Source organism: Brassica oleracea, chromosome C1 (genome assembly GCF_000695525.1).
Source record: "Brassica oleracea var. oleracea cultivar TO1000 chromosome C1, BOL, whole genome shotgun sequence".
NCBI lineage: Eukaryota > Viridiplantae > Streptophyta > Magnoliopsida > Brassicales > Brassicaceae > Brassica > Brassica oleracea.
Genome location: NC_027748.1, coordinates 21,645,671 through 21,655,194, shown reverse-complemented (window position 1 = coordinate 21,655,194; position 9,524 = coordinate 21,645,671). Strand labels below are relative to the sequence as shown.

The 9,524-nt window shown below is 44.3% G+C and overlaps 1 pseudogene; it reads right to left on the bottom strand.

The window, feature by feature from the left end:
• Nucleotides 1-6,911: 6,911 nt before the first annotated feature.
• LOC106327939 lies at nucleotides 6,912-9,030 on the bottom strand (annotated as a pseudogene).
• Between the last annotated feature and the right edge of the window lie 494 nt (nucleotides 9,031-9,524).

Below are 9,524 nucleotides of genomic sequence, written 5' to 3'. Positions count from 1 at the left end.
CCACACGTGCCCCAGTAGCTGAGCCATCAATTTTCATCAGTGAAAAACCCAAAGGTAAATCTGAAAACAACCTTGAAGATCTAAAAGATTTTTCAGATTCTTTACCAATTTTTGATAAGTATGATGAAGAGCTAATGGAAAGTTGGATCACTTGTGAGGATGAATGTGATCTTCCTTCTCCAAAACCTGATCTTATGTTTGATATTGATAATGAAGAGACTAATGGACTAACCTGTTTTGAACCGGAGCATCCGAGTAGTCTTGTTCTAGTTTCACAGGTTTTTGAGGAAGAACCATTGAACTACCAACATCAAGGACCACGTCTTGAGACTAGGAGACCCTTGGACAATGATCTTAGTCCCATCTTTGATGAAGAAGACGAGCTTGATCCAATCTTTGATGAGGAAGCACCAAGCACATCATCCATCATCATAGAGAAACATCTTTGCTTTGATCCAGGCACAACTTCTACGCCTTTGCCTAAAAAGCACTGTGAGAAACTTTATTTACTTAATTCTCTGCCTGAAATGTTTGTTAAGATCAGTTCTCCTGTTGTAAATCGTTTTGGTTTTGACAAAGTTAAAGAATTTTGTGTTTCAAATTCTGTTTTTGATAACATGATTCATTCTTTTGAGAAATTTGAACTTGACGGAATTCTTGATCAAAAACGTTTTCAAAATGGCAATGACATCCATTTTGGATTTGTTTTGAGTCTTGATCAGTTTTTGAAACATAGCAAAAGTTTTGATCATCTTGAAAAGTCATTTGAGCTTGATTTGCAACAGTCTGATTTTTGTGCTAGAAAATCGTTTGATTCATCTGTCTTCAAAGAAAATGACTTTAATCTGAGCCCTTATAGACATGAACTGATCACTGGTAATTTATTTGCATCCACTTGTGCCTTGGACGAATTTTTGGTTAAGAAGTTGCTGAAACAAAAATCACATAGAGCTGAAACCGATTTTATTTTTGATTCTGTTTTGAAAAAGCTTGACTTGTGTGTTGAAACTGATAAACCTTGGCATAATTTGAAACCAATGTTTGAAAATTGTGTTGTCTTGAGCTTTGATGTCATCTTGGTTTACAACACATTCTTTGATGATTATCCTAAGAGCTTGGATCATGTTCTTGATGTCCTAAGGATAGAGAAACTCTTTGATTATTTCTCTCGCAGATTTGATGTGGTTTCCCTAGTTGTTTTGAAAGTACAGGATAAGTATGATCAGTTCCCAAGGAGAGAAAACACTGGTGAACGCCAAAGTTCTTATGTATCAGGGACATGGAACTGGAAGTACTTGAGGAAAACAAGTCCAAAACTCCAAGGAACTTTCTGTCCATACTTTTCCTTCATTGAAATTTATATGATTTTAAAATTCGTTTTCTTTTATTCATTTCCTTTTGATAGAGGTGAAATGGATTTGAGGTCAAATCATTTTCAAGAGGGAGGGAATGATGTGCCGTGGGCTAGCGCACCGGGCAAAACAGGCATGCATGACTTGATCATGGAAAGCAGTAAAGATATATGTTCATTGTTTGACTCATATCTTCCAAACCACGAGCTCCTTGAAGAAGAATCAGATCAAACGGAGTTCATATGTGATAGTTATGCTATTTACAAATCAGGTGATCTTCAGTTCTCGCGAATTCAGATCACCCGAGAAGCTCGAAATGGCTAACCTTCTTTCTGATGAACTAACGGTCAATTCAATCATGACAAAGGTTATTATTCATGTTCTAAATGTTCAAGAAAGCATTTCTTTGGATCTCTACAACTTGTAATCCTATAAATAAGGCCTTAGAGCCACGAAATAAAACAGATTGTTTTTCCTTTTTTATGAGTTTCTCTCATTGTTCTTTGTTTAGAACACTTCTTAGTTTCTTGGTGAGGTTATCTCCAAGTTTTGAACCTTCTTTTGTTGGACCGGTGCGTCACATCCGGCAACGATCGAAGTCTGGTAGTATCTTTGGGCTATTCCGCAACCCTTAGTGTCACCCCTCGATCCATCAGTTCTCAATCCCCTCGGATCTGAGTTCATATCAACCATACCGAAAGAGTGATCCCGTTTTGGGCGTATCACAAGGGCCCAAAACCAAGCCCAACCAAAACTCGGCGGCGTCGTTTAATTCGACGAGTACGAAACCTAATCACAATCGACTCAAGCCCCCGTTTCGCCGGCTAACGCCAGCGGAGGTCACGAAATGGAAGGCGGAGGGACTTTGCTTCCGGTGTGATGAGAAATACGTGTACCCCCATAAGTGTGCACAGGTGGAGCTGGTGGTGCTACTGGTGCTGGAGGATGGCACAGAATTGGATGTTTCAAACTGCTCGGTGGAGCTCGAGGAAAAGGGAGAACCGGAGGGGGTGGAGGTCGCAGAGATTTCCATCAGCTCAATCGTGGGAATCTCTTCGTCACGCACCATCAAACTGAGAGGAACAATGATGGGCCGAGATGTTGTGGTCTTGATCGATAGTGGAGCGACACATAACTTCGTGTCAAAGGATCTGGTGCAAGAGCTGAAGTTGTCGACTGATAAGACCCGAGGCTACAGTGTTCTAACGGCGGGAGGAGTAACATTCACAGGAGCGGGGCGGTGTAGTGAGCTGGAGTTGGAGTTACCCGGGTGTACCGTTACCTCCAGTTTCTTACCGTTGGAGCTGGGGAGTGCTGATGTCATCTTAGGCATTCAGTGGCTTGAGACACTGGGGAACATGAAGGTCAACTGGAAACTTCAAATTCTCCGTTTCAGAGTGGGGACTGATAGGTACGTTTTGCAAGGAGACCCGAGCCTAAGGTGTGCTGCAGTGTCCTTCAAATCACTCATGAAGACGATGCAGCAAGAGGAAGAGGCGATGTTGGTTGAGTATAATGGAGTGCAAGTGGAGAACGAGGTTTCGAAAAAGGCCACAACGGTCCCTCCAAAGCTACAGAAGATACTTGAGGAATATACTGAGGTGTTTAACGAGCCACAAGGACTGCCACCGTCACGAGGAAGGGAGCATGCTATTGTGCTAAACAAAGATGCTAGTCCCGTGAGTGCCAGACCCTTTCGCTATCCCCAGGCCCAGAGAGAGGAGATTGAAAAGCAGGTGGCGGCAATGCTAGCAGCAGGGATCATCCGTGATAGCAACAGCCCTTTTTCAAGCCCAGTGTTGCTGGTAAAAAAAAAAGATGGGAGCTGGAGGTTTTGCATCGACTACAGAGCTCTGAATAAAGTGACGGTTGCAGACTGCTATCCGATCCCTATGATAGACCAGTTGTTGGACGAGTTGCAAGGAGCGGTGGTGTTTTCCAAGCTAGATCTCAAATCTGGCTACCATCAGATTCGGGTGAAAGCGGAAGATGTGCAGAAGACGGCATTCAGAACTCACGATGGGCATTAGGAGTTCTTGGTAATGCCCTTCGGTCTGACAAATGCTCCCGCCGCTTTCCAATCATTGATGAACGAGATATTTCGAGGCTATCTGAGGAAGTTTGTGTTAGTTTTCTTCGATGATATTCTTGTGTTCAGTAAGACTGCAGAGGAAAACGAGGAACATCTGAGACAGGTGCTGGAGGTACTGAAGAAGCATCAGCTTTACGCCAACCGTAAGAAGTGTGAATTTGGCAGCAGCAGTATCGAATATTTGGGCCATGTGATCAGTAAAGAAGGAGTAGCCGCGGACGAGGGGAAGATTCGTGCTATGACGGAGTGGAGGGAACCTAGATCAGTCAAGGATCTCAGGGGGTTTCTCGGGCTGACTGGGTATTATCGGAAGTTTGTATTGGGGTATGGAGACATTTCTAGGCCATTAACGTTTCTGCTCCGCAAAGATCAGTTTAAATGGAGCGACGTAGCAAGGGAAGCCTTTCGGAAGTTGAAAATTGCGATGTCCACAGTGCCAGTTCTAGCGCTGCCTAACTTCGAAGAACAGTTTGTGATAGAATCGGATGCTTCGGGAATAGGACTTGGCGCAGTACTGATGCAGAACCAGAGACCAATTGCCTATTTCAGCCAAGCGTTGACAGCACGACAGCAAGTGAAATCTGTCTACGAACGCGAGCTAATGGCCATTGTGTTCGCCATACAGAAATGGAGACACTATCTGTTGGGAAGGAAGTTCATAGTAAGAACCGACCAGAAAAGCTTGAAGTTCTTACTTGAACAGAGGGAGATCAATATGGAGTATCAGCGATGGTTGTCAAAGATATTGGGCTTTAATTTTGACATACATTACAAACCAGGCTTGGAGAATAAAGCAGCTGACGCATTGTCAAGGAAGGATCCAGTGCTTGAGTTGTATGCTGTCTCGGTGCCAGTCTCTATTCAACTGGAGGAAGTGGGGTCTGAAGTCGATAAGGATGAGGAGTTGAGTAAGTTGAAGCAGGAGGTCTCACGGGATCCACAGTCACACCCTGACTTCTCAGTAGTACAAGGGAGGTTGCTACGACCAGGTAAGCTCGTGTTGCCTAAAACGTCGAAGATGATTGGTGATATACTGAGGGAGTATCATGATAGTAAGTATGGAGGACATGGGGGGGGGGGGGGCTTAATACTCAGAAGCGGATATGAGCACTATTCTATTGGGTGGGGATGATGACAGACATCAGAAGGTATGTGGCTGCCTGTCAGACGTGCCAGCGTCACAAATATTCAACACTGGCACCAGGGGGTTACTTCAGCCTCTGCCTATTCCGACAGAAGTTTGGGAAGATATCTCACTTGATTTCATCGAAGGGCTGCCGAAATCAGAAGGAGTGAACTCAATTTTGGTGGTGGTGGATCGCCTCACTAAGTACGGACATTTCATCAGTCTCAAGCACCCGTACACAGCCGTCGATGTAGCCATGGTCTTTGTTCAGGTGGTGGTGCGTCTACACGGGTTTCCTAAGACTATTGTCTCTGATCGAGATCGAATCTTCACTGGGCAGTTTTGGAAGGAGTTGTTTCGACTTTCAGGAACAGGGCTGTGCTTCTCCACGGCTTATCACCCTCAGTCAGACGGCCAGACCAAAGTGACTAACAGAGGACTTGAGACCTACTTACGTTGCTTCGCGGGGGAGAAGCCGAGGACGTGGGTGAAATTCTTACAGTGGGCGGAGTTCAGTTACAACACCTCCTTTCACTCAGCCATTCAGATGTCTCCTTTCCAAGCGTTGTATGGTCGAGAACCACCCTCTCTGGTTCGCTTTGAGAATGGGTCGACGAATAACGCAGAGTTGGAAACACGTTTGCGTGAGAGGGATGATAACTTGGCTTTGTTGAGGCAGCAGCTCCTGAAAGCTCAACAGACCATGAAAGCACGAGCAGACAGCCATCGTAGGGAGGTTGAGTTTCAGGTTGGAGATAAGGTGTTTTTAAAGATCCGTCCTTACCGACAGAAGTCCTTGGCCAGGAGAGTGAATGAGAAGCTCTCAGCTCGCTTCTATGGACCGTATGAAGTAGCTGCACGAGTGGGGAAGGTGGCGTATCGCCTACACTTACCTTCGGAAGCACGTATACATCCTACCTTCCACGTTTCGCAGTTGAAGAAGGTTGTGGGGGAGGCGATAGAACCCGCAACGATTCCGCCGCAGTTGAGTGAAGAGGGAATTCTCGAAGCGGCTCCAGAGGCTGTTCTAGCACATAGGGTGAACAGAACCACCGGTCATGAGGAGTTATTGATTAAGTGGGCAGGGCTACCTGAAGCTGATTGTACTTGGGAATGGAAGAGTGTGATCAAGAAGCAGTTTCCTGAGCTTGACCTTGAGGACAAGGTCAGTTTGAATGGAGGGGGTAATGTTACATATGAGGCCATAAGGCCACCGATACTTTACCGTTACAAGAGGAGAAGCCCGAAGACAGGCCCATCTGAGGAGGAGAATCTCGAGAGTGTGGATGAGGAAGGGCACGTGAGAGGAGTGCACGTGAGAGAGTACGGAAAGGGGGAGGAAGCTGCGTAGCAACGACCTCAACAAACGCACATGGGATGTTGGTGACGTGTCCAATTGTTTAGGTCATGCATTTGGCGTTTACTATCTATAAAGAGTAGCTAAGAATAAGAGTTGGTTATCGAGTGAGAATTTCGATCAATTTGGTGATAGGAGAGAGAGTACTTTAGAAAAACTCTAAACAGTTGTATTTGCTTGCTCGTAAAGGAATATCTTTATCTTTCTTTACAAGTCTGAACTTATACAACTTGATCGTAACAATGCCCTTCACAGGACTTAGGAGAATGATTCTCCTTCTCGTGATTTACTTCATCATCAGCTGCTAAAGAATGAGCAAAAGCCTCCCAGTCATCATCTTCCTCTGTAGCATTACCAGAGTAAGAGCCACTGCTACAGCTGCTGCTGCTAAAACTGGTGATTGAGTTTATGCCACTCAAGATACTTACTGTTAGGACTATTAGAAAGCGACTCTATAAAGCTCTCGTGATGATTTACTCCACTGTTATCCTCTTCTTCTCTACACTGCACATATAAATCCTCAAATTTTTGATTTCCAGTTTTTCGACTGGAATCTGTTTTGTCCTTGTCGCCTTTGTTAATTATCTCCCTTGTTTTCTCATCAGCTTATCTTCAAAATGCGATGCTATAATCACAATTATGTTTAGCCAAGAATTATGCTTATGGTTCATAATCAAGTCACCAATACACACAAATAGGGACAATGAGAAGCTTTTGGAATGATACACTTTTGATGTGTGAAAAATTTATCAGAATTATTTATCATATCATTGACTTTATATTTTACAGAGACTAATCAATAAGCTAAACTCAAAACTGTTTCTCATTTTCAAACACTAAATAATTGTGTAAGATGTTTTTGTCTGAAATCCATGTAACAGAAGCTCCTTCACGTAAATCTTCAACCAATATATTTTTTTTGAACCAGAAAGATCCATCTCCGAGCTTTTTTAATCATCTTAGTTTCAACACCAACCCAACCAACATCAATGACAAACGGAGGTAAGATCTAAAAGGCGTAAAAAATATTCACCATACTGGTTTGTGTTGTACCAACTATCATTAAGCAAAAATTCAAAATTTGGCAAATAATTATTTATTAAACAAAAACGTAAAAGAATAATTGTGGCTTACTTGTCATCAAAGACATCAATGAGGACAGTTCACGTTCTACTCAAGTTTGAAAATGGATGCCTCTCTCTCTCTATTTTTGTTCCATCTTTGCTCTGATCTTCTCCTCTAGTAACTCTAGTTCGAGTTCAAACATTCTGTTGAGAGCCTCCATGTTCTCTAGCGTCTCAGGCAGCGGTCTGTTCTCAAGTGTCATCGCATCTCAAATGTTTCATTGGACCGTGCAGGATCTTGTTCACCATAGCTCGGGTTAGATCCTCTACTGCTTCCTTCGTCTTCTTGTCCATGTCTTTTCCATATTTCGACATGAACTTTTCAATCGAGGCAGCTCTGATTCTATCTGTTTTTCGTCTTAGTTTCTTGATTGTTGGAACCGTCTGCAGCGAGTCCCTCCACGCTTCAAACTTTTTAGTTTCCTCTGTTATTATATCCTGAGCTTCCATTGCCTTCCTCGCCATGTCTTCTTTGTTGGCAGCAACAACTTCCTTGAGATCATCCACGTTGTAAACCTGTGTACCCTCTAATTCAGTAACACAAGATCCAACGTTTCTAGGAACAGAGATATCAACAAAGAGCCTCGCAGCACCCGGAAGAGGGAGAGACTCAACGTGCTCCTTCAAGAATAATGGTGTCTCAGATGCTGTGCTGGTGAAAATCACGTTGGCTTCTCCAGCACAAGCTAGCATCTCATCAAGGGGTTTATAAACGATCTCAACGCCAGATGGTATCATCTCCTCTTGGATAGCTGCAACTCTCTCTTGGCTTCAGTTCACAACCACCATTCTAGTGCAACCTTTGGCAACCAGGTGCTTGATTACAAGCTTCCCCATCTTTCCTGCGCCAACAACCAACATCGTAGCAGACGATGCAGATCCTGGTGGAAGCTTGGTGAAAGCAAGCTCGACGGCAGCAGAGCTAACGGAAACAGCCCCAGAGGCAATACCTGTCTCTGCTCTGGCACGCTTCCCAGCGGTGATAGCCTTTTCAAACAGCCCAGGGATAACCATACCAAACCCATTGCGTAGTTTCTCTTTAACTTGTTTGACCTGTGAGAGTATCTGACCTTCCCCTAGGACAAGAGAGTCCAGACCAGCTGAGACTTCAAACAGATGTTGCGTGGCGTCCTTGTTGTACAACAGAAACCAGTGATGACAGATGTCAGAAACTAGGATTCCACTTCTCTGCCAAAAGAGCAAAGAATAATTATTAAAGCTAGAAGCTTGTCCCTTAATGCCCAAAACACATACAAACAAGACGCTCAAGTGTAGTAAGAGAAAGAGACAAAAAAAAAAAAACCTTGGACATCCATTGAGTGACTTCTCTGACACCACGGTGCTGAGAGAGAGCCAAGACATAGATCTCCATCCGGTTACAGGTAGAGAGAACAGCAGCTTCTTCAATATGATTCAAAGCGCACAACTCAGAGATAGCCTGAGGCCATTCAGCGACAGGAATGGCAAGCTTCTCAAGCATCTCCAAAGGAGTAGTGTGGATGCTAAGACCAATCACCACAATGCTGCTTCTCTCCTTTGTGTATCCTGCAAAGAGAGAGAGAGTATACCTATCAGAATCTCAAACGCAATCATGACCCAAAAAGTGGGAGGCAGAGAGATTGGTTACTGTCAATGGCGGATTTCTTAAGCTGCTGAAGAGCCGAGACACTTGATGAAGAAAGCTCGCAACGGATCAGACCTCGAGCTGTCTTGTTGTTCATCGGGAAAGCACGAGTGCCTAATAACATCGTCGGAGAAGAAGATGGAGAATGGTGTTTCGATGATAACGACGTCTGGGTAACGACAAATGCACCCGAAACAGCCGCCATAGCCTGGATTTTTTATCAAGCAAATATAATACAAATCGGCAACGGTGGTGTTCGAAAGGGCCTCCTTTCTTCTCTGCGAGAGATTGCGTCAGCTGTTTTAACGAGGCGTGTTCTGTTGCATCAGAATGGTTAGGGGCGATTTTGGTTGATGACGTTGTCCCGTCGGAGGATGGCGGTTTCCCTTGGTGGCTGGCTACGGACTAATTGTGTCATGACCCAAACCCAGGCCAATCTGACATTCAAAGAGGCCCAAAGTCATTTCAAGAGGCCCAAGGTATTTTGTTTTAAATACCCACTATCTCCACTTTGTTTCATCAGAAACATAAAAAAAAAATAGAAAAAAAGAAGAAAGAGTAGAGAGAGAGAATTAAGAGAATGGATAATTTTTGCAGAATTTGAGCTGCCTGAGATCGTCGCCGGAGCTACCTCACCCACGGACCGTGCCAGCCTCGTCCCCACCGTGAACCGCAGCTCAAGGTAACCGGAAAATGCATCCACTTAAGTTTTATTTCGGCCGTTTTAGTAAATCGATCATAACTTCCTAACCGTTGGGAATTTTGTGCATGCAAGACCACCATCGTGTTCCTCTCGCCGAGACAAAGCCGTAACCACCGACCATGCCACAATCGGAGTCCGGACGAAGC